The sequence below is a fragment of the Glycine soja genome, chromosome 19 (assembly GCF_004193775.1).
Source record: "Glycine soja cultivar W05 chromosome 19, ASM419377v2, whole genome shotgun sequence".
Taxonomy (NCBI): Eukaryota; Viridiplantae; Streptophyta; class Magnoliopsida; order Fabales; family Fabaceae; genus Glycine; species Glycine soja.
This window is the reverse complement of record NC_041020.1, coordinates 17,971,807-17,997,125: the sequence shown is the minus strand read 5'-3', so window position 1 is coordinate 17,997,125 and position 25,319 is coordinate 17,971,807. Positions and strand designations below refer to the sequence as shown.

Genomic DNA, 25,319 nt, shown 5'->3' with positions numbered 1-25,319 from the left:
CAACCAAAACTCATTCACAATTTCACATCTCATAGTGTCACAATCCACCATCACATGTTTACACGTATCTCTCAAATTAACACATGTTCAACTTTACACTTATACTCAATCTCAATAACAATATTATAATCTCAAAGCAACATGTTATTTCACAATTCATCACATATTCCATTTATAAACACTGCTCATGAATTACACAATACCACGACCTCACACTCATGTTTCAAACACGTTTAATACATTGCGCTACAACTTAACACTGGTTCCTAACTAGGAACCTACACCTTCTCTTTAACACTACACATAAACACTGGTCGGGTTATTGTATAATTCACAGCTCACAATACCATTATTGTAACATCAAGTGTTAAACACATCCACTTATTCACACCCACAATTTAACATCTCATAACATTCTTAATGATATTCATAAGGTACAACATACACATGTTCATCAAATCTAACCATAATATTCTCAAACTCCAACAATTAATAATTTTTGGAATCATACTATAACAACTCTACAATATTATTTACATAAAATATTAATATAAATAAATATATAACTAATTCTATATATATAAACTAGCATACATCATATTGGATCACAAATTTCAAAGTAAGCTTTCTATGCACAAATTCTAAATAATTATATTAACACTTTGGTCAATTTCAATTATGATATTAATTTGCAGGCTCACGTGTCTTTAGACAGCGATATCAGCATCTCTAGCGGTTCCCTGAGATTCCTCCAGTTTTTTCCTCTGACTGCTCCGATAGAGTTCCCAAACGTCAGAGAGACAGAGAAGGGATTGAAGCCTCCACTTGTACTGTCTTCGTGTGATTCCTTTTTCTATCTTCATGAATATTATCTTGCAAATCCCAACAGTGAAGGTGTGCAAAACTGAATTGCAAACCACATATCAAAATTTCATGAAAATCCAACCGTTAAGGAAACCGGGATCGTAGTTTTACTGAGACCATTTTGGGTTTCTATGGGAAAGGGAAAGGCTACAATGAGAAAGACATTTCTCTCAGCTCAAACATGATATCGAAATTCCCAACGGTGAGAATGCTCGGAATTGGGTTGCGAACCTGGTTCTTAAATTTCACGACGATCCAACGGTTAATGAATCCGAGATCGTCATTTCTGAGACAGGTTTGGTGGTCTGCGGGAAAAAGAGAGGATTTTGAGAGGAGAAAAGAGAAAAACGAAAATGAGGCGAAGAGGAGGCACCTGACTTAACATAGCTATTTATACCTAGGATACTCAGCCTATTATTTGCTCTATATTTATTTATTTATTTTTACTAAAAAGCTTTTTAAATTTATTTACGAAAAAAATGGGATGTTACACCCGTTGTATGGTCAACAATGATCAGGCGGATATGACCGACAGACTGCTTGCCGGGTCATTGATATTTGATTGTCGCATCATGCACTATATCATTGTTAGAATTTTGATGCCTCGTTCTTCTAATCTAGCTCAAGCCTCTGAGGAGGACTTGATTCTGATGTGGGCTTTCTTGACCGGTCGTCAAATCGACTGGGCCCATTTGATTCGTTACCGCATGCATAAGGCATTACGGTCTAGTGCACCTCTACCCTATCCTCAGTTAATCACTTTATTTTTGCGTCATTTTAATGCACCTCTTGCTTCTGAGCCTTTCATTCAAGTTAAATGATTATTCTCTATTGGTGTTGGAGCGGTCACCTCTTTTGGCTACTGCAAGGAGTTGGATGGCTCTTGGGTGAAGAAAGATGCACCGCCACAGGCTGCAGATGAGCATACACCTTCTCCTCCATGACATGATTCTTTTGCGCTTCTGAATGATCTTCTCATGGAGTTACGAGGATTCCGAGCACATGTTGATGACCGCTTGGATGGTATCAACACACGCTTTGACGCGATGGACCTCCACATCGACCAGCTTGCTGATGACATGAACTTCATTCGCCGTTGTTTTGATCCGCCTGCAGACCCTTAGTTTTATTTTCTTAGTTATAATTTTTACGCCGTGCATTTTGGCTATGTTTAAGACCTCTGACTTGGTATATTTATGGTTTTGGATTGTTTTTGTTTGGTTGGATATTTTGCTCTGATTAAATACACTATGATTGAATTCTGTATGAATGTTGATTGCTCTGATATTATGATTGGTTTTGTGTTCTCTTCCTAGATAAATTATATTTGTTCTTCTGGGCACTTTGGCATTTTGATATTGCCAAAGGGGGAGAGAAACGGGGTTTAGAGAAATCAAGAAAGATAAAGTTTCAGATTTCAGAAAAATTAGGCATAATCTCCAAAACAAAGGGGGAGCTTGGAATGAATGAACGAACAATAGAAATTGTATATGCTTTCTTGATTCCAGGTTTTGTCATCATCAAAAAGGGGGAGATTATAGAAGCTAAGCTTCAAGAAGATTTTGATGATGCCAATAGTAAAGCATATCCAAGACAATTCAAGAAGATTTTGATGATTCCAATAGTCAAGCATATCCAAGACAATTCAAGAAGATTTTGATGATTCCAATAGTCAAGCATATCCAAGACAACTAAAGAAGAATTTGATTTCAAGAAAGATCTTTCTTCATGGATAATTCAAGTAAGCATCAAGCAATCCAAGATATTCAAGTTAGATTGACTAGATAGATTCTTAAGTTAGATCTGAAAGCACAAAGATTTGACCAAGTTATTCTTCTTTCAAAACAAATGATTTTAAAGTTTTTTTTCTGGTAATCGATTACCAGAGACTGTAATCGATTACCAGAAACACAAAAGCTTTCTGAAAATCATTTCAAACATTTTTCAAAGGTTTTCAAAATGTGTAATCGATTACCAACATATTGTAATCGATTACTAGTGACTCTGAACGTTGGAAATTCAAATTTTAAATTAAGAGTCACAACTGTTCAAGAAAAATAACTGTGTAAGACTGTAATCGTTTACCAGTGAGTAGTTTCAAAAAATATTCCCAACAGTCATAGCTTTTCATTTGAATTTTGAAAGGCCATCAAATGCCTATAAATTAGTGAATTGGGAACAAAATTTGAAGAGAGTTTTGCTTGATCAAAAATGTCTTATCCTCTCAAAAGATGATGAGAGTTTTCATTGCCCAAAAAGTTATATCTTCTCAAGAGATTAAGAGAGTTTTTGATTGCCCAAAAAGTTTTATCCTTTCAAATGATTAAGAGAGTTTTTCACTGAGTTCAAAGTTCTTATCCTCTCAAATAAAAATCATCTTATCTTCACAATTCCTTGGCCAAACACTAGTGACATTCAATAAGGAATTGAGCGCTTCATTGTAACATCTGTCTCTTTCAAGAGAGATCATTTCTTCTTCCTCTCTTTCTGATCAAAGGGCTAAGAGACTAAGAGTCTCTTGTTGTAAAGCATCTGAACACAAAGGAAGGGATGCCCTTGTGTGTTTCAAAAGGTGTAAAGGATTACAAGATAGTGGAACTCCCAAGCGGATTTCTTGGGGACTGGATGTAGGCAATGGACTTTGTCGAACCAGTATAAAAAATGTGTTTGCACTTTCTCTTCCCTTAAACTCTTTTATTTATTGTTGCTTAACAGTTACATTCAGATTGTTTAATTTTGTATCATCATTTAGAAATTCATCTTTAAGGGAACTTGGAACTTGCATTAGAATCAAAGTATAATTTTTAATTGGGGAAACAGTTTGTAATATCTTAATTCAACCCCCCTTCTTAAGATATCTGAGGCCACATGTCTAACAATTTCTTTCATTCATTTCTCTTCATCTTTCTAAAAGTTTTTGTTCAATACTTTCTCTTTCAAGAAAAGTTCATTGACCGAAAACTTGTGTTATTCTTCTTCTTCATTCCTTCTCTCTTGTCAAAAGATTCAAAGGACTAACTACTTGAGAATTCTTTTGTTTCTTCCCTTCTCCCTCTTGACAAAAGATTTCAAAGGACTAACCCGCCTGAGATTTCTTCTATTTCTTACAAAAGATTTCAAAGGACTAACCACCTGAGATATCTTTTTCCCTTTCCCTTTAAACAAAAGATTTCAAAGGACTAACCGCCTGAGATATCTTTTGTTTCCCCTTACAAAGATTCAAGGAACTAACCGCCTAAGAATTCTTTGTCTTAACACATTGGAGCGTACATCCTTTGCACCCGTAGCTAGATTAGAAACCTTTCCTAAATGGTCTAATCCAAGAGGAGGTATATGTAGAACAACCTCCCGGCTTTGAAGACTCACAAGAAAGCACTTTATGGGTTAAAACAAGTACCTAGGGCTTGGTATGAAAGATTAAGTAAAATTCTATTAGAAAAGAATTTCATTCCAGGAAAGGTAGATACCACCTTATTCATAAAGAAGAAAAATAATGATATCTTATTGGTACAAATTTATGTTGATGACATAATCTTTGGATCTACTAATGAATCTTTGTGCAAGGAGTTTTCTATTGACATGCAAATTGAATTTGAGATGTCCATGATGGGTGAGTTAAATTACTTTATTGGACTACAAATCAAACAAACAAATGATGGGATCTTTGTCAACCAAGCAAAATATTGCAAGGAACTCATCAAGAGATTCAGAATGGAGAACTCAAAACACTTGGCTACTCCTATGAGCACTGGTTGCTACCTTGACAAAGATGAGTTCGGTCAACCCATTGATGAAAAACAATATAGAGGTATGATTGGATCTCTACTTTACTTATCTGCAAGAAGGCCAGATATTATGTTTAGTGTGTGCATGTGTGCAAGATTTCAATCAAATCCAAAGTTTTCACATCTAACTACAGTAAAAAGAATCTTAAGATATCTCTTAGGAACAGTTAACTTAGGATTATGGTACCCTAAAAATTCTTTATGTAATTTAATAGGATACTCAGATTCAGATTTTGCTGGATCTAAAACAGATAGGAAGAGCACTAGTGGTACATGTCAGTTCATAGGATCTGCTCTTGTCTCTTGGCATAGCAAGAAGCAAAATAGTGTAACATTATCCACAGCCGAAGCAGGATACATCTTTGCTGGTAGTTGTTGTGCACAGATCCTGTGGATGAAACAACAACTATCTGACAACTATATGATTATGGGATTGTATTAGACCATATTCCCATAAAATGTGACAACACAAGCGCCATAAATATATCTAAGAACCCAGTCCTCCACTCTAGAAGCAAGCACATAGAAATTAGGCATCATTTTCTTAGAGATCATGTCCTAAAAGGTGATTGTGTTCTAGAATTTGTAGATACCAAAAGACATCTTCACAAAACCACTACCCAAAGATTCTTTCTACACCATTAGAAGAGAATTAGGAATTCTAGATGTTAGTGACTTAGACAAATGATTTGTTTTATGTTGTGATGTCTTATGACTTATTTGATACATATGCTTTTATTATGATTTGTGGATAATTTATTATCTTGTTTGATTTTTTATAAGTTTCTCCTTTTTCTTGTATGAATACATTTCTTGTATGTTTATCCATTTGTGTATGATTTTATGTTACAACGTACTTTGGCTTTTTGATGCTGCCAAAGGGGGAGAGAAAATGGGTACTTTTAGAACTCAAGATATTATATTTTCAAAGCTTTAAAATTAAGCATAAATGCAAAAATAAAGGGGGAGAAAGAGTGTGGAAGCAATGTCTTCCAAGGTCATTTTGATGATTCCAAAGAATCAAGAGTCAAGCAAAACCCACAGATTCAAGAATCAAGTTTCAAGTTTCAAGATTCAAGAATCAAGTTTCAAGATTCAAGAATAATCAAGATCAAGATTCAAGACTCAAGATTCAAGAATCAAGAGAAGACTCAATCAAGATAAGTACTAAAAAAGTTTTCCAAAACATTGAGTAGCACAAGAAGTTTTCACAAAATCATTACCAAAGAGTTTTACTCGCTGGTGATCGATTACCAGAAGGTAGTAATCGATTACCAGTGTTTTAAAATGTTAAGATTTCAAATTTCAAGAGTTACAATTTGTGTTTAAACATTTTTAACTTGTGTAATCGATTACACAATACTTGTAATCGATTACTGGTGTTTCTAAACATTTTAATTTTCAAAATTCAAAATGAAGAGTCACATCTATTGATGTGTAATCGATTACACCTTAATGGTAATCGATTACCAGTCACTGATTTCAAAAAATACATTTCCAAAAGTCACAATTCTTCAAGTGACTTGTTTCTGAAGATTCTTTCAAAAGTCACAGCTTTTTAACTAACTAGTTTTAAAGAAATTGCCAAGAGTCACAAGCTTTGAATTGAGTTATCAAGAGATTATAAATATGTGGCCATGGCATGAATTTCAACAATCAAATCTTTCAATCTATCTTTCAATATCTTCTTTCATCTTTTTCAACAGATCTTTCTGATTTGTTTTCTCTTCATCTTTCTAAAAGTTTTTGTTCAAACACTTTCTATTCCAAGAAAAGTTCTTTGTTCAAAAACTTGTGTTATTCATCTTTTTCATTCTCTTCTCCCTTTGCCAAAAGAACAAAGGACTAACCGCCTGAATTCTTTTGTGTTTCTCTTCTCCCTTACAAAAGATTCAAAGGACTAACCGCCAGAGAATTCTTTTGATTCTTCCCTTCCCCTTAAGCAAAAGATTTCAAAGGACTAACCGCCTGAGATATCTTTTGTTTCCCCTTACAAAGATTTAAAGGACTAACCGCCTGAGAATTCTTTGTCCTAACACATTGGAGGGTACATCCTTTGTGGTACAAGTAGAGGGTACATCTACTTGGGGATTGTTATACTGAGAACAAGAGAGGGTACATCTCTTGTGGATCAGTTCAAGTGGAGGGTACATCCACTTGGTTTTTTCAAAGAGAACAAGGGAGGGGACATCCCTTGTGGATCTTTGGCTTGTAAAGGTTTTTACAAGGTTGAAAGAAATCTCAAGAACCGCAGGTTGCTTGGGGACTGGATGTAGGCACGGTTTATGGCCAAACCAGTATAAATCTTGTGTTTGTCTTCTTCTTCCCTACACTCTTTAATTTCCGCTGTGTACTTTTAATTATCGCTTTTACTTTTGGTTAAGTTTTTGTTTCTGTTCCTTACTTTCTTAACTTAGTAGTAAAAGCCTAATTAAATCTAGTAACACTAAGAAGGATAAGTTTTTAATTAGTCAAGGCACGTTAATAATTAATTCAACCCCCCCTTCTTAATTATTCCGAGGCCACTTGATCCAACAAAGAGATGAGTGAACGGTAGAACAAAACTTGTATGTATTCTCTTGATTTCAGGATTGTCATCATCAAAAAGGGGGAGATTGTGGAAGCAATGCCTTCCAAGATTATATTGATGATGCCAAAGAATCAAGAGTCAAGCAAGTTACAAAGAATCAAGAGTCAAGCAAGTTTCAAGAATCAAGATCAAGATTCAAAATTCAAGAATCAAGATCAAGATTCAAGATTCAAGTAAAGATTCAAGACTCAAGATTCAAGAATCAAGAGAAGACTCAATCAAGATAAGTATTAAAAGAGTTTTTCAAAAACTATTGAATAGCACAATTTTGTTCAAAAGAATTTTTCAAAAGAAAAATTTTACCAAAGAGTTTCACTCTCTAGTAATAAATTACCAAAAGGCAGTAATCGATTACTAGTAGCCAACATTGTTTTCAAACTGATTTACAAAGTTGTAATCGATTACCATAATCATGTAATCGATTACCAATGTTTTAAAACGTTAGATTTCAAATTTCAAGAGTCACAACTTGTGATAAAACATTTTCAAATCATTTCAAACTTGTGTAATCAATTACACAATACTTGTAATTGATTACCAGTGTTTCTAAACGTTTTGATTTTCAAATTTAAACATGAAGAGTCACATCTGTTGATGTGTAATCAATTACACTATGATGGTAATCGATGTTGGATCGAGTAGCCTTAGAATAATTAAGAAGGGGGGGTTGAATTAATTATTCCTAAACCTTTATTAATTAAAAAATTACTCTTCTAAGGCTTTTACTAAATTGTTAAGAGAATGAGGAGTAGAAGAGAAACTTAACAGAAAGTAAAAGCGGAAATTAAATGCACAGCGGAAAGTAAAAGAGTAGGGAAGAAGGAAACAAACACACAAGAGTTTTTATACTGGTTCGGCAACAACCCGTGCCTACATCCAATCCCCAAGCGACCTGCGGTCCTTGAAATTTCTTTCAACCTTGTAAAAATCCTTTTACAAGCAAAGATCCACAAGGGATGTACCCTCCCTTGTTCTCTTTGAACCTAGTGGATGTATCCTCCACTAGAATTGATCCACAAGAGACATACCCTCTCTTGTTCTCAGTCAAACCCAAGTAGATGTACCCTTTACTTGTACCACAAAGGATGTACCCTCCAATGTGTTAAGACAAAGATCTCAGGCGGTTAAACCTTTGATACTTTGTGAATGGGGATACAAAAGAATTCTCAGGCGGTTAGTCCTTTGAACACTTTTGTATTAGGGAAAGGGAAGAATCAAAAGAATTCTCAGACTGTGTCGTTTTCAATTCTTTGACAAGGGATAAGGGAGACACAAAAGAATTCAGGCGGTTAGTCCTTCGTTATTTTGGAAAAGGGAGAAGAGAGACACAAAAAGAATTCAGGCGGTTAGTCCTTGGCGAATTCTTTTTGGCAAAGGGAGAAGAGAATGAAAAGATGAATAGCACAAGTTTTCAAGGTTTGGAAAACCAGAAAACTTCAGAAAGATTTTGGTACAAAGAAGAAGAAGAAGTTCAAAGAGATTCAAGGCTTGTAAAGGATTGATCAAATGAATGTGAAAAGTATGTTGAAAAGAAAATCAAAGCCTTGCTTTTATAGACTCTTCATGTTTGGCCAAGAAGACCATTTATAAGAGTTATAACTTTTAGAAAAACTTAAAACCAATTTGAAAAAGTCAAAACCTTTTTGAAGAGTTACATCTTTTGATTTATTCAGAAACAAACACTGGTAATCGATTACCAAATTAGTGTAATCGATTACACAAAGCTTTTGTGTGAAAGGATGTGACTCTTCACATTTGAATTTGAATTTCAACGTTCAAAGGCACTGGTAATTGATTACCAAAACATTGTAATCGATTACAACTTTTTGAAATTAATTGGAACATTGTAAATTCAATTTGAAAACTTTTTCAAAACAATTTTGCTACTGGTAATCGATTACAACAATCTGGTAATCGATTACCAGAGAGTAAAAACTCTTTGGTAAAAGGTTTTGTCAAAAATTCATGTGCTATTCAAAGTTTTGAAAAACTTTTTAATACTTATCTTGATTGAGTCTTCTCTTCATTCTTGAATCTTGAGTCTTGAATCTTGATCTTGATTCTTGAGATCTTTGAACCTTGAATCTTGATTCTTGTCTCTAGACTTTCTTCTTGAGTCTTGAATTCTTCTTGATCCTTATCTTAACTCTTGAATTGTTCTTGATTGATCTTTTATTTACTTGAGTTGTTCTTTGATTGATCTTTGATTCACTTGAGTTGTTCTTTGATTGATCTTTGAGCTTTTTGTCATCACCTTTGTCATCATCTTTTGTTATCATCATTGTTATCATCAAAACACCTTTGAATCATCTTTGATTCACCATGAAGCTTTGCTTCTACAATCGATTACCAGTGACTTGTTTTGAAAAATAAATTACCAAAAGTCACAATTCTTAAGGTGAGTTGTTTTTGAAGATTTTTTCAAAAGTCACAACTTTTTAAGTGACTAGTTTTCATAAAAGTCACAACTCTTAAAGTGACTAATTTTAAAGAAATTGCCAAGAGTCACAAACTTTAATTTGAGTCATCAAATGATTATAAATATGTGATCATGGCACGAATTTCAGATGCTGATTCCTTTCATTCATAACAAGATTTCTTTCATTCGTTTCTCTTCATCTTTCTATAAGTTTTTGTTCAATACTTTCTCTTTCAAGAAAAGTTCATTGACCGAAAACTTGTGTTATTCTTCTTCTTTATTCCTTCTCTCTTGTCAAAAGATTCAAAGGAATAACCGCCTGAGAATTCTTTTGTTTCTTCCCTTCTCCCTCTTGACAAAAGATTTCAAAGGACTAACCGCCTGAGATATCTTATGTTTCTTACAAAAGATTTCAAAGGACTAACCACCTAAGATATCTTTTTCCCTTTCCCTTTAAACAAAAGATTTCAAAGGACTAACCACCTGAGATATCTTTTGTTTCCCCATAAAAATATTCAAGGGACTAACCGCCTAAGAATTCTTTGTCTTACAAATATTCCAAGACATTTAAAGCACTTTATAGAGCTAGTTTTCTCTTGCATACTAGCCTTAGGGGCTTGCTTTTCTATTGTCTTCCCCTTATCATCTTTGGGCTTAGAAGGTGTCACCCCTAAGATGCCTTGACCTTGGTCTTTCTTTGGATAAGAGTGAGAGCCATAAGATTTTGAAGTAGAGTTCTTTTAAGTTGTTGTTCTACCCTTATTTCTCAATCTAAGTTAGCCTCTACATTGCCCTTCCCATGGAAGTATTGGAGGTTAATGTTAGCCTCTTGAGGCTTTCTTTCCTTTTCTCTTCTATGGGAGTGAGGTCTAAGATGTGACCTATGCCTTTCTTCGTAATAGTCACAAAGTTCTTCACTTAGGCTCTTGCAAGAGTTATGACTACTATAGGAGACATGTTTTTCTCTTTTCATTTCTTTCATTATTTTTCTTCTTTCTTCCTCTCTTATTTTCTTTCTTTCATCTTGACTTATTTCTTCCACTTTTTTTTCCTTTTTCTTTTCTCTCTTGTTTTTCTTTCCATAACTTGAGGGAACTCAACTCATCTAAGATTCTAGATAAAGGGTCTTTATGACTAGTACTCTCGCCATTAACACTAGATGAATGATGACTGATGTTGGTTCCTAAGTTGTGGTTCTTTCTTGTTGGGGGTTTGAAAACAAAAGGTAAAAGAAGCTATGGTTGAAATAGCCAAAAATAAACACTAAAAGAAGTGTGAAAGATAAGGTAAAAACCAATTTGGTAAAATGCAAGCTATTTAGGCGGTTTGACAATGTAAGGTAAAATAAATAAGCTATGAAAGTAAGCAAGAAAAGTAAACTAGGTGAATCCTAAGAGTGTTTTGATGACCACATCAAGGTTCCCAACAAAACACTCACTATCCTAAGGAAATATTGCCTAAAATTATTACACACAAATGGAAGTTTGGTAACTTATTGGAGGCTCCCAACACACTTCCAATGAAAGGCCTTTTTGTTACAAAACTTGAAAGCAATAAAGGTAAGTAAATTGCAAATTAAAAAATTACAAAATGTCCTCAATTTTGGTGGTTGTTATCTCTTTGGAGATTCACTCAATTTGGAGTACTTCTTAGTCCAATAGCTCCTAAGGTGGTTGGCCCCTTGCTTCTTGACTCAAATTCTTCACGGAATGACACCAATCCTCCTTCCCAATTCCCTATATGGCAACTCAAAAACAAGGAAACAAAGAGACAAGCAATAACCAAAGACAAAAAAAATGAAATGAAAGCTAAACCAATGGAGTTTTAACAAGACAAATTTTCAAGGATTATTCAACAATTAAAGCAATGAAAATCACACAAAAGCAAGCTAGGACTCAAAGAGAAACCTAGAATGGCTCTAGAGTAGAGTAAAAAAAAAAAGACTCAGCAAACCTCTAGCTTTGGCACTTGTCTTCACACTAATTTTCAATTGAAATTTAGGAACTAAGATTGGCATAAAATAGGCACCAATTATAGAAAAAATTTTGAGCCAAAACAACAAGCACACTTCCCTTTCACCTTTTTTTTTCTGGATACTGTTTCTTTTCTGCCAACTTGTGTGATTTTTATTATTTTTTCTTTTATCCAAATCAATTGGTTATTTTTGCATAACTTTTCTCCATATGTCTAGAAAATTCAGTAAAAATTTCAGCTCAAAATTCGAAGTAACCAATTCTCAGAAATTTTTACAAGTTTGTATGTCCAAGCTGCCAGCACCAGCGATTTTTTTTTTAAGCATGGTATATTGATTGCCTTGGGCTTACTTTCAACCTTCCTATGTATGTTGAACTCACTAGGATTGTTTACCACAGTTTTAGGAGTTCAATTTTCACTTAGGATCAACATTTCAGCCAGCAATTCAATCACCAAAACTCAAATTCACAATAGACACAATCATAAGGAAACCTAAAAGTTCAAGAAAAGGTTCACAATCAAAGACTCTCTAAGAATTTTGCATGAACATGTTAAGGAATAATTAACATGAAAGATTTGACTCAAATCAAATAATAGGATAAAAGAATTTCATACACTCATGAACAAATGAGTTAGACAAAGAAACAAGAAAATAAAATTCAGCACAACATAAGAAATCTTATGTGACAAGTTTCATGACTAGACATGACTTCTATGACAAAACTACAATAGGTGAACAAGTCACTCTCGATTTTTGAGGTTTTATTCTACTTTAATATTTTTGTAAGAATTTTATGGTTTAGGTTTCAGCCACAAAAAATAACAAGACAAAACTCAAAGGAACCTAAACTCAACACAATTCATGGTTCAAGAACAAGAACAAGAAATTTGAACCATAGAAAATCAAATCTAGGTTCTATAGCAAGTTTAATTGGTGGAAACTCTAAAGAATCATGTTAACAAAATTTAGCACAAGACATGTGAGGATATACATGGAGAAAAAATGAAGAAACAACAATGGAAGAGAAGGTAAAGCAAAAACAAATTAATGGAGGTTTAAGGAGCACCTACTTGAAGCTCTTGTGCTCTTATTACCACTTGATGGAAGCTTGCATGTGGAGCTTCTATGGAGGCTGGATCTTTGAGCTTCAATGAGGTCCTTTAATGGTGATTTTCCACCATGGAGATGCAGTGGAAGACAAAGGAGAAGAGGTGAGAGGAGGCGCCATCCACTAGGGAATAAGCCATGGAAGAAGGAGCTTCACCACCAAGATGAGCCTTGGATAAGAAGCTTGGAGAGGATGCTTCAATGGAGGAAAAGAAAGAGGGAGAGAAAGAGAGAGGGGGGAGCACGAAATTGAAGGAAGAAAAAGGGAGAGAAGTTGAACTTTGAGTTGTGTCTCACAAGACTCTCATTCATCAAAGTTACAACAAGTGTTACACATGCTTCTATTTATAGACTAGGTAGCTTCCTTGAGAAGCTTTCTTGAGAAAACTTCTTTGAGAAGCTTCTTTGAGAAAACTTCCTTGAGAAGCTAGAGCTTAGCTACACACACCCCTCTAATAACTAAGCTCACCTCCTTGAGAAGAGAAGCTAGAGCTTAACTACACACCCTTATAATAGCTAAGCTCACCCCCATGACAAAATACATGAAAATACAAAAAAAATCCCCTACTACAAAGACTACTCAAAATGCCCTAAAATACAAGGCTAAAACCCTATACTACTAGAATGGCCAAAATACAAGGTCCAAAAGAAGGAAAAAACCTATTCTAATATTTACAAAGAAGAGTGGATCCAACCTTGACCCATGGGCTCAAAAATCTACCCTAAGGTTCATGAGAACCCTAGGGCCTTCCTTAGTAGCTCTAGCCCAAGCCTCTTAGAGTCTTCTATCCAATACCCTTGGGGGGTAGGATTGCATCACCTCCATTAATTTTCAGCTTTACCTTCTCCTCCATTGTTGTTTCTTCATTTTTCTCCATGTATCTCCTCACATGTCTTGTGCTAAGTATTGTTAACATGATTCTTTAGAATTTCCACCGATTAAACTTGCTATAGAAGCTAGATTTGATTTTCTATGGTTCAAATTTTTTGTTCTTGTTCTTGAACCATGAATCGTGTTGAGTTTAGGTTCCTTTGAGTTTTGTCTTGCTATTTTTTGTGGCTGAAACCTAAATCATAAAATTCTTACAAAAACATTAAAGTAGAAGAAAACCTCAAAAATCTAGAGTGACTTGTTCACCTATTGAAGTTTTGTCATAGAAGTCATGTCTAGTCATGAAACTTGTCACATAAGATTTCTTTTGTTGTGCTGAATTTTATTTTTCTTGTTTCTTTGTCTAACTCATTTGTTCATGATTTTATGAAATTCTTTTAGCCTATTAGTTGATTTGAGTCAAATATTTCATGTTAATTAGTCCTTAACATGTTCATGCAAAATTCTTAAACAGTCTTTGATTGTGAACCTTTTCTTGAACTTTTAGGTTTCCTTATGATTGTGTCTATTGTGAATTTGAGTTTTGGTGATTGAATTGCTGGCTGAAATTTTGAACCTGAGTGAATATTGAACTCCTAAAAATGTGGTAAACAAGCCTAGTGAGTTCAACATACATAGGAAGGTTGAAAGTAAGCCCAAGGCAATCAATATACCATGCTTAAAAAATTCGAAGTCTGAAATCACTGGTGCTGGCAGCTTGAACATACGAACTTGTAAAAATTAATGGGAATTGGTCACTACGAATCTTGAGCTGAAATTTTTACTGAATTTTCTAGACATCTGGAAAAAATTATAAAAAAGAAAAAAGTGATTTGGATAAAAGTAAAAAAATACAAAAAATCATACAAGTTAGCAAAAAAATCAGTATCTAGGAAAAAAAAGTGAAAGGGAAGTGTGCTTGTTGTTTTGGCTCAAAATTTGTTCTATAATTGGTGCCTATTTTATACCAATCTTAGTTCTGAAATTTCAATTGAAAATTAGTGTGAAAACAAGTGCCAAAACTAGAGGTTTGTTGAGTTTATTTTTTAGTTTTTTTACTTTACTCTAGAGCTATTCTATGTTTCTCTTTGAGTCCTAGCTTGCTTCTGTCCTTTTCATTGCTTTAATTGTTGAATAATCCTTGAAAATTTGTCTTGTTAAAAATCTATTGGTTTAACTTTCATTTCATTTTTTTTTGGTCTTTGGTTATTGCTTGTCGCTTTGTTTCCTTGTTTGTGAGTTGCCATATAGGGAATTGGAAAAGAGAATTGGTGCCATCCGTTGAAGAATTTCAGTTAAGAAGCAAGGGGCCAACCACCTTAAAAGCTATTGGGCTAAGAAGCACTCCAAATTGAGTGAAACACCAAAGAGAGAATATCCACCAAAATTGAGGACCTTTTTGTAATTGGCAATTTATTTGTAATTGGATACTTGTATGTTTACCTTCATTACTTTCAAATTTTGTAACAAAAAGGCCTTTCATTGGAAATAAGTTGGGAGCCTCCTATAGGTCACCCTACTTCCATTTGTGTGTAATAATTTTAGGCAATTTTCCCTTAGGATAGTGAGTGCTTTGTTGGGAACCTTAAATGAGGTCATCCAAACACTTAGGATCCATCTAGTTTACATCTCTTGCACTTTAATTTCTTGCTTATTTACATAGCTTATTTTCTTTACTAGTCTCGCCTAGTTTATCTTGTTATTGCATAATAATTTCTTCTTGCTTATCACGCTTATCTTGAGTTATTTTAATCCCTAGCTTTTACCTTTGCAAACCCCCAACAAGAAAGAACTACAACTTAGGAACCAACATGAGTCATCATTCATCTAGTGTTACTGGTGAGGGTACTAGACATAAGGATCCTCTATATAGAATCTTAAATGAGTTAAGCTCCCTCAAGTTATGGAAAGAAAAAGGAAAAGAGAGGATAGAAATAAATCAAGATGAGAGAGAACAAATAAGAGAGGAAGAAAGAAGAAAAATAATGAAAGAAATGAAAAGAGAAAAACATGTCTTCTATAGTAGTCATGACTCTTGCAAGAGTTTAAATGAAGAACTTAGCGACTATTATAGAGGGTGCCATAATTCACATACTAAACATCATTCCCAAAGAAGAGAAAAGGATAGAAGGCCTCAAGAGGTTAACATTAGCCTCCCATATTTCCATGGAAAAGATAATGTTGAGGCCTACTTAGATTGGGAAATGAAGGTTGAACAACTCTTTGCTTGCCATCATATTAGCGAAGAGAGAAAAGTTCCATTGGTTACCCTTAGCTTTCAAGGGTATGCCCTCTATTGGTGGACTTCCCTTGTTAGGGAATGAAGGATTCATGGGGATCCTCTAGTAGAGTATTGGAATGATCTTAAGAGTGCCCTTAGGAAGAGGCATATTCCCTCCTACTATGAAAAGGAACTTATGGACAAGCTCCAAAGGTTTAGACAAGGGAGTATTGATGTAGCTCCATTGGAGCTTGTAGGCCTTGGATCTTCTTCATCAATGGAGTCCTTTGCTTCTTGAATTTTAATGGCAGTGGAATGGAGAAGAAGAAGAGTTGAGAGGAGACGCCACTTCAAGGAGAAGATGAGTCTAGAAGAAGCTCACCACCATAGGAAGCCATGGATAAGAGCTTGAAGGTAGAAGAAGATGAATGGAGGGAGACAAAGAGAAGGAGCACGAAATTTAGTGATGACTCAAAAGAGGTCTGAACTTTGAAGTTTAATTCTTAAATGATCAAAGTTGAAAAAAATTCACACACATGACCTCTATTTATAGCCTTTGTGTCACACAAAATTGGAGGGAAATTTGAATTTCAATTCAAATTTCACTTGGATTTGAAATTGAATTTGTGGAGCCAAATTTTCACTAATTATGATTAGTGAATTTCAGTTATGGTTCAGCCCACTAATCCAAGATCAATTCCAAGATTCTCCACTAAATGTGCTTAGGTGTCATGAGGCATGTAAAGCATGAAGGACATGCACAAAGTGTGACTATATGATGTGGCAATGGGGTATAGTAAGAAAATGCTCACCTCCCCTCTAAAATTTAATTGGATTGGGCTTCTACCAATTCAATTAAATTTATTTCCCAACACACACATCAAATATTCACTTAGTGCATGTGAAATTACAAAACTACCTCTAATACAAAAACTAGTCCAGGTGCCCTAAAATACAAGGGCTGAAAAATCCTATATTTCTAGGGTACCCTACCTATATTATGGAGCCCTAAATACAAGGACCAAATATAATGACATCCTAATCTAATATGTACAAAGATAATTGGACCCAACCTTGGCCCATGGGCTCAGAAATCTACCATGTGGTTCATGAGAACCTTAGGGCCTTCTTCAACAGCTCTAGCCCAATCCTCTTGGAGCCTCTTGCTCATGGCTCTAGTGACTGGTCCCTTCCTAGGGAGGATTGCATCAAGTATGAGTGTTGTAGAATATAGACAACAAATGGAACTACTCCTTTTAAAAGTTGGACTTAGGGAGGAGCAAAGAACAAGCATAGCTAGGTTCCTTAGTGGGCTTATATGGAAGTGAGGACAAGGTTGAACTCCTTCCATATAGGGACCTAGATGAACTAGTCCAACTTTGTATAAGAGTGGAGCAAGAACTTAAAAGAAAGACTTCTTCAAAATCTTCTAGCTTTCACTCTTATCCAAGGAAGGACCAAGCCCAAGGAATTTTGGGGGTTGCACCTTCAAAACCCAAGGAAGATAAGGGTAAGACCATAGATAAATCCACCCCTAAGACTAGTTCCCAAGAAAGGACTAGCAACATTAAATGCTTCAAATGTCTTGGGAGAGGTCACATTGCCTCTCAATGACCCACAAAGAAAACCATGATTATGAGGGGTCAAGACATTTATAGTAATCAAGAGGAGACTACTTCTTCCCTTTCCTCTAGTGGAAGTGAAGATGAAGTAAGGGGTGAAGAGTCTAGTGAGGAAGTCTACCCCCATGAAGAAGGTGACCTCCTATGGTTAGAAGGCTCCTTGGAGGTCAATCTTGTGATCTATCTCAATCCCAAAGAGAGAACATCTTTCATACAAGATGCAAAATTTTAGATAAGACTTGTTCTCTCATTATGGATAATGGATCTTGTTGCAATTGTTGTAGCATAAGATTAGTTTCCAAGTTGAACCTCACTATCATTCCCCACCCAAAACCTTAAAAACTTCAATGGATCAATAAGCAAGGGGAAATGATAGTTAACCAACAAGTGAAGGTACCTTTCTCCATTGGGACATATAAGGATGAAGTTAATTTTGATATAGTTCCCATGGAGGTGTTAGTCGATGAATACGACTAACTTTTGTTTATAAAACCTGTGTAAATTGTATCAAACTTCCCTAGTTTATGGTTATTTTGTAGTGTTATAAGTACTTTCTGTTAAGTATAGGTAATAAATACTTAGTACTTCCATTTTGTATGTTTAATAATCATTTTCTCTCAATTTCAGGTTAATTAGACAACTTTGAAAAGTGCTATTTTTCACCTTCTCACTAAGCCAATCCGCTGGCTTAGCGAGCGTCCGCTAAGCGCAACACTCATTGACTAAGTGCAAGGAATAATCTGGAAGAAGATGAGCTGTACAGGTTCGCTAAGCACACCTCTTCATCTCACTAAGCGCACCACTTCAGTCCATCCGCTAAGCGAGAAAGGCACGCGCTAAGCCAAAATTCACTAATGTGCGCTAAGCGGTCCAGAATTGCGCTAAGCACACGAGCACGAATAGCGCCACCTATTTAAGCCTGAAATCAGATTTTGTGAGGGGAGTTTAGGCTGAGAGCTGAAGCTTTGCATGTCTAGTGATTCTAGAGAGAGAAAGGTCCAAATTCCAGAGAGTTTTGAGAGATTTTGATGTGTGAAGATCTACAGAGACCAGAGCTTGAAGAGGAAGCTGTTATGAGAGCTTAAGATAAGTTTGTGAGTGGTTGTGAGATCCTAGAGGTGAAGGAGACATCCTCACCACTTGTATTTTTGCAATCTTTCATCTTGTTCTTCTCTTTGTTGTAAAGGAGGCTTCCCAGTTATGGAAAGCTAAAATCCTCTGTTGAATCTTCCCTGTAGGTACTTGATGTAAATATTTTTCTATCTATTTAATGATATTTTGTGTGTTCTCTGTGCTATTTGCTTTTCATTCTAGTATGCCTTTACCATGATCATGTAGATGCATGCTTTGTTAGGGTCATTCAACAGTGGAAACCGGTCTGATTTTGATGACCTTGATAGGACAGGGCTAAGTTGTCGTACTATCATGAGGAATCGGGCTGCAATAATTTAGTTGTAGTATGTTTGTCTTAATGCGGTCCTGGTTGAGTTTTGTCTAACAAGAGGAATCTAAGGACAATTGTAGAAGCAAAGCTTCATGGTGAATCAAAGGTGATTCAAAGGTGTTTTGATGATAACAATGATGATAATAAAAGATGATGACAAAGGTGATGACAAAAAGCTCAAAGATCAATCAAAGAACAACTCAAGTGAATCAAAGATCAACCAAAGAACAACTCAAGTGAATCAAGAACAATTCAAGAGTTCAAGATAAGAATCAAGAAGAATTCAAGACTCAAGAAGAAAGTTTAGAGTCAAGAATCAAGATTCAAGGTTCAAGATCTCAAGAATCAAGATCAAGATTCAAGACTCAAGTTTCAAGAATCAAGAGAAGGCTTAATCAAGATAAGTATGAAAAGTTTTTCTCAAAAATTGAGTAGCACATGATTTTTCTCAAAACATGTTTACCAAAGAGTTTTTACTCTCAGGTAATCGATTACCAGATTGTTGTAATTGATTACCAGTAGCAAAATGGATTTGAAAAAGTTTTCAACTGAATTTACAACGTTCCAATTGATTTCAAAAAGCTGTAATCGATTACAATGTTTTTGGTAATCGATTACCAGTGCCTTTGAACGTTGAAATTCAAATTCAACTGTGAAGAGTCACATCCTTTCACATAAAAGCTTTCTGTAATCGATTACACTAATTTGGTAATCGATTACCAGTGATTGTTTCTGAATAAATCAAAAGATCTAACTCTTCAAATGGTTTTTGACTTTTTCAAATTGGTTTTAAGTTTTTCTAAAAGTCATAACTCTTCTAAATGGTTCTCTTGACCAGACATGAAGAGTCTATAAAAGCAAGGCTTTGTTTTGCATTTTCACATCAATCCAGTCTATCAATCTTTGCAATCTATCTTTTCCATTTCATTCTTTACACAAGCAATTTTTCCACATTGATTAATGAGTCTCTTTGAACTTCTTCTTCTTCTTCCTTGAGCCAAAAGCTTTCCAAAGTTTTCTGGTTTTCCAAACCTTGAAAACTTGTGCTATTCATCTTTTCATTATCTTCTCCCTTTGCCAAAAAGAATTCACCAAGGACTAACCGCCTGAATTCTTTTTGTGTCTCTCTTCTCCCTTTTCCAAAAGAAAAAAAGACTAACCGCCTGAATTCTTTTGTGTCTCCCTTCTTCCTTGTCAAAGAATTCAAAACGACACAGTCTCAGAATTCTTTTGATTCTTCCCATTCCCTTATACAAAAGTGTTCAAAGGACTAACCGCCTGAGAATTCTTTTGTATCCCCATTCACAAAGTATCAAAGGTTTAACCGCCCGAGATCTTTGTCTTAACACATTGGAGGGTACATCCTTTGTGGTACAAGTAGAAGGTACATCTACTTGGGTTTGACTGAGAACAAGAGAGGGTACATCTCTTGTGGATCAGTTCTAATGGAGGGTACATCCACTAGGGTTTCAAAGAGAACAAGGGAGGGTACATCCCTTGTGGATCTTTGCTTGTAAAAGGATTTTTACAAGGTTGAAAGAAATCTCAAGGACCGCAGGTCGCTTGGGGACTGGATGTAGGCACGGGTTGTTGCCGAACCAGTATAAAAACTCTTGTGTGTTTGTCTCCTTCTTCCCTACGCTTTTACTTTTCACTTTGCATTTAATTTCCGCTTTTACTTTCTGTTAAGTTTCTCTTCTACTCCTCATTCTCTTAACAATTTAGTGAAAGCCTTAGAAGAGTAATTTTTAATTAGTAAAGGTTTAGGAATAATTAATTCAACCCCCCTTCTTAATTATTTTGAGGCCACTCGATCCAACAATGCTTGATCAGGATTAGGCTAAACTATCAAGAGGAATTGGGGTTTAGCATCTCAGGAGACACCATAGGAACACATGAGCATTGTTAGATAGAGAATATCCTTTTAGCATCAGGCACCTATTAGGAAGATGATGTGCCATCATTTTCTCCTATTTCTTAACCCTTTTTGCCCCATTTTAAATACTGATTAGTCTTAATTGTCAAATTTATTAGGCAGTTTTATTATTTGGGCCCATTCAGCTAATTTGATGTTTTTAATCTAATTTCAGGAATTAATGAAGCATTGGGTTTGAATCCAGAATTGGGCTTGGGCTTGAATCCAGAATTGAGCTTGGACTTGAAGAGGGCAGACTATTTTATTCTACAAAATTAGATCTTATCTTATCTTTATCTTATCTAGATATTATTTAGATTTGATCTCATCTAGATATTATTTAATCTAGATCTTATCTTATCTAGATTTGAATTTCTCATCTAGATATTATTTAATCTAGATCTTATCTTATCTTATCTAGATTTGAATTTCTCATCTAGATATTATTTAATCTAGATCTTATCTTATCTTATCTAGATTTGAATTTAATTTATGGGCCTGGATTTAAAACAGATTTGTAAGCTTTGGGACTGAAAAACTATATAACAGCACCAAGGTTCTAGTTTGGGTCTCTCTTCGATTATTCGTTTTTAGTTTTAGTCTCTCTCTCTCTCTCTCTCTCTTCTTCTCTCTCCTATTTTCGTTTTTAGTTTTAGGCTTTTCTTAGACACTTTTTTTGTTTTGCAATTCCAGTTTTGACTTTTCATTTTAGCAATAAAATTTCGTTCTTCAATCTATAATTTCGTTCTCTATTGATTAATGGAAGGCTAGATTTTCTGGTGTTGTTCCTTTTGAGGACGAAGCCCAACTCTCTTTGAGGTTTCGCTTGCAATGTGGTTTCCTGGCAGTTTTCCCTTCACCAGTTATCCCAATTTCGTGAATATTAATCAGTGCACGCTTCGTGTTCGATTAATTGCCTCTGAGCCTAACTTGCGTTCATGCTTAATGGACGAAGGGCTAACTGGTGTATGTGGTGCCTAATCACGTATTGAAAACCCTAAGTTGATTTTCGCTTAGTAAATTGAAATAGGGTTGGATTAAGTGGTTGACTGTTAGGGACAAATTCTCCATAACCCAGGATAAGAGAGTGGCTTCTGAATCAGAGGAAACAACCCGTTTTTAGTATTAGTAGTTTCGTATTCCATTTTATTTGTTCTGCTCTTTAATTACCAAACAACCAAACCCCCCCCCCCCCATCGTTACTGTTACTGTTACTGCAAGTATATTATGAACATTTGACTTGTCACTGCTCGTTGGGAAACGACCTAGGATCACTTCCTAGTTACTGCATTTTCATGTTTATTTGATTCGGGTACGGCCTCGATCAAATTTGGTCAATTAAATTTCTGGCTTCAGCAGGAGTCATGTCTCCAAGGGCTCCACCACTGGCAGCATCTATCATACTTCTCTCCATATTACTGAGTCCTTCATAAAAATATTGGAGAAGAAGCTGTTTTGAAATCTGATGGTGGGGGCAACTGGCACATAGTTTCTTAAATCTCTCCCAGTACTCATACAGGCTCTCTCCACTGAGTTGTCTAATACCTGAGATATCCTTCCTGATGGCTGTGGTCCTGGAAGCAGGGAAAATTTTTTCTAAGAATACTCTCTTAAGGTCATCCCAGCTCGTGATGGACCTTGGAGCAAGGTAATACAGCCAGTCCTTTGCCACTCCCTCTAATGAATGAGGAAAAGCCTTCAGAAATATGTGATCCTCTTGGACATCTGGGGGTTTCATGGTAAAGCAGAAAATGTGAAATTATTTCAAATGTTTGTGCGGGTCTTCACCTGCAAGACCATGAAACTTTGGAAGCAAATGAATCAGTCCAGTCTTAAGAACATATGGGACATCCTCATCAGGGTATTGGATGCACAAGCTTTCGCAGGTGAAATCAGGTGCAGCCATTTCCCTTAGAGTCCTCTCACGAGGTGGAGGTTGTGCCATGTTCTCAGAATGTGCAAAATCAGAATGCTCAGAATCAGAATGCTCAAAATTATAATGCTCAAGATCAGGATGTTCAAAATCACCAATAACAGAATGCACAGATTCACCAGTTATGGAATGCTCAGAATGATCAAAAGGTATAAAATGATGCCTAACTAATCTATGAAATGTCCTATCTATCTCAGGATCAAAGGGTTGTAAGTCAGATGGATTGCCTCTAGTCATACACTACATTCAGCATGCACACAACTAGTTGCCTTGTCATGTAAATAAAGGTGTAGGTTTGAACTACAGCTACCCTCAAATGATATCCAAATGACTTGAAATTTTGTGAGCAACCTTATAAAATGATGAGAAGATAGCACAAAAATTTTCAGACAAAAATTCAAAGTCTAACTATGAAAGCTAAAATTGGTAGGTTAAGAAAAATAAGTGAATAAAACTTGAAAAATAAAAAACTTTTGACAGAATCGCTTTTTTTTTACGATGGAGACCTCAGCCGGCCTACGGTGGGCTGCCACGGCGTAGGAAATTTTTTTCTACCCCAAATGCATATATAATAATTGCGATTCTGATAACCGAAGCAAAAGTTATGGCCGTTTGAAGTTTTGACAAACACAAAATTTGCTAGTTTTTTGGAACTTTCAAATCTGACCAAACTAAAGGCTCTAGCTATTTTTCCCACAAAATATGGATTAAAAGAAGTTACCACAAAAAAATTCAGCAAAAAATGACAACCCTAGCTACTAAAACAAAAAATCCCAAATAATTCAGCATGGGTGGTCGCTAAAATCCGTCTCTAGCTGATTTCTACTACTACCCTATTTTTCCGCAAGCTGATTTCTACTACTACTCTGTTTTCAAGCACAATCTTCACAGCAAAACACCCAAGACTGAAACAGGGACTTTGTTTGTATTTAGATTAATGCAAACCCAATTTAAAAGCAAGAGATAAGAATTTAAAATAGAAGATAGAAGATAAGGTAAAGAAAAGATAAGATATTTAAAGATAAAATTCGAAGATAAAAGATTGAAAGATCAAAATAGAAGATAAAGATAATAGATAAGATAAGATAAAAAAAAATTTAAAGATAAGATATGATAAAATATTTAAATTGCGATAAAGATAACTACTTCTAAGAAATTCAAATAAATAAGATCTAAATCTACTAAATCTAAATACTTACTCCTAAAACCTAACAGTAAAAAAATAAGGAATAACTACTTCTAAGGAAGACCGACAATGAAAATAAGGACTAAAATCTATATATTAAAATCGCTAAAACCTGACAAGTCTAATTAGCCTAGATATATGGATTCTGGATTTGTCTGTTATCAATACCAGTGAACTAATCAACACTAACACACATACTAACACAATACTAACAATTAAACATAAAACACGAAAGGATTAAACACACAACAATTGCTAGCTATTATGAACCTTTGGACACTGCTCCCCAGCAACGGCGCCAAATTTGATCGAGGCCGTACCCGAATCAAATAAACATGAAAATGCAGTAACTAGGAAGTGATCCTAGGTCGTTTCCCAACGAGCAGTGACAAGCCAAATGTTCATAATATACTTGCAGTAACAGTAACAGTAACGATGGGGGGGGGTTTGGTTGTTTGGTAATTAAAGAGCAGAACAAATAAAATGGAATACGAAACTACTAATACTAAAAACGGGTTGTTTCCTCTGATTCAGAAGCCACTCTCTTATCCTGGGTTATGGAGAATTCGTCCCTAACAGTCAACCACTTAATCCAACCCTATTTCAATTTACTAAGCGAAAATCAACTTAGGGTTTTCAATACGTGATTAGGCACCACATACACCAGTTAGCCCTTCGTCCATTAAGCATGAACGCAAGTTAGGCTCAGAGGCAATTAATCGAACACGAAGCGTGCACTGATTAATATTCACGAAATTGGGATAACTGGTGAAGGTGGTGCCTAATCACGTATTGAAAACCCTAAGTTGATTTTCGCTTAGTAAATTGAAATAGGGTTGGATTAAGTGGTTGACTGTTAGGGACGAATTCTCCATAACCCAGGATAAGAGAGTGGCTTCTGAATCAGAGGAAACAACCCGTTTTTAGTATTAGTAGTTTCGTATTCCATTTTATTTGTTCTGCTCTTTAATTACCAAACAACCAAACCCCCCCCCATCGTTACTGTTACTGTTACTGCAAGTATATTATGAACATTTGGCTTGTCACTGCTCGTTGGGAAACGACCTAGGATCACTTCCTAGTTACTGCATTTTCATGTTTATTTGATTCGGGTACGGCCTCGATCAGAAGACCAATGCGTTTTCTACTTGTTTTTACACATCATTTCTCTCGCGCGATTTTCCTTTTTGCATAGATAGTTTACATACCTGTTCATATTCACACTTAGATTTTCACACCAGACACCTATTTACTGAAATAGCTTACCAAGTAACACAAGTTCCTCGAGAGTTTGATACTCAGTTCTTACCGTTTTATACTACTTGTACGATCTGGTGCACTTGCCGAAAGTGAATAGGAGGCAGGGCATATTCTTTTAGGAAGGCCA

The 25,319-nt window shown here is 35.4% G+C and overlaps 1 non-coding gene across 1 annotated transcript; it reads left to right on the top strand.

Annotated features, from left to right (window-relative positions):
• The first annotated feature begins 22,273 nt into the window (after nt 1-22,273).
• Nucleotides 22,274-22,380, top strand: LOC114401029. The gene has a single exon (XR_003664145.1). It is a non-coding gene; the product is annotated as a small nucleolar RNA R71 (small nucleolar RNA).
• The last annotated feature ends 2,939 nt before the right edge of the window (nt 22,381-25,319 follow it).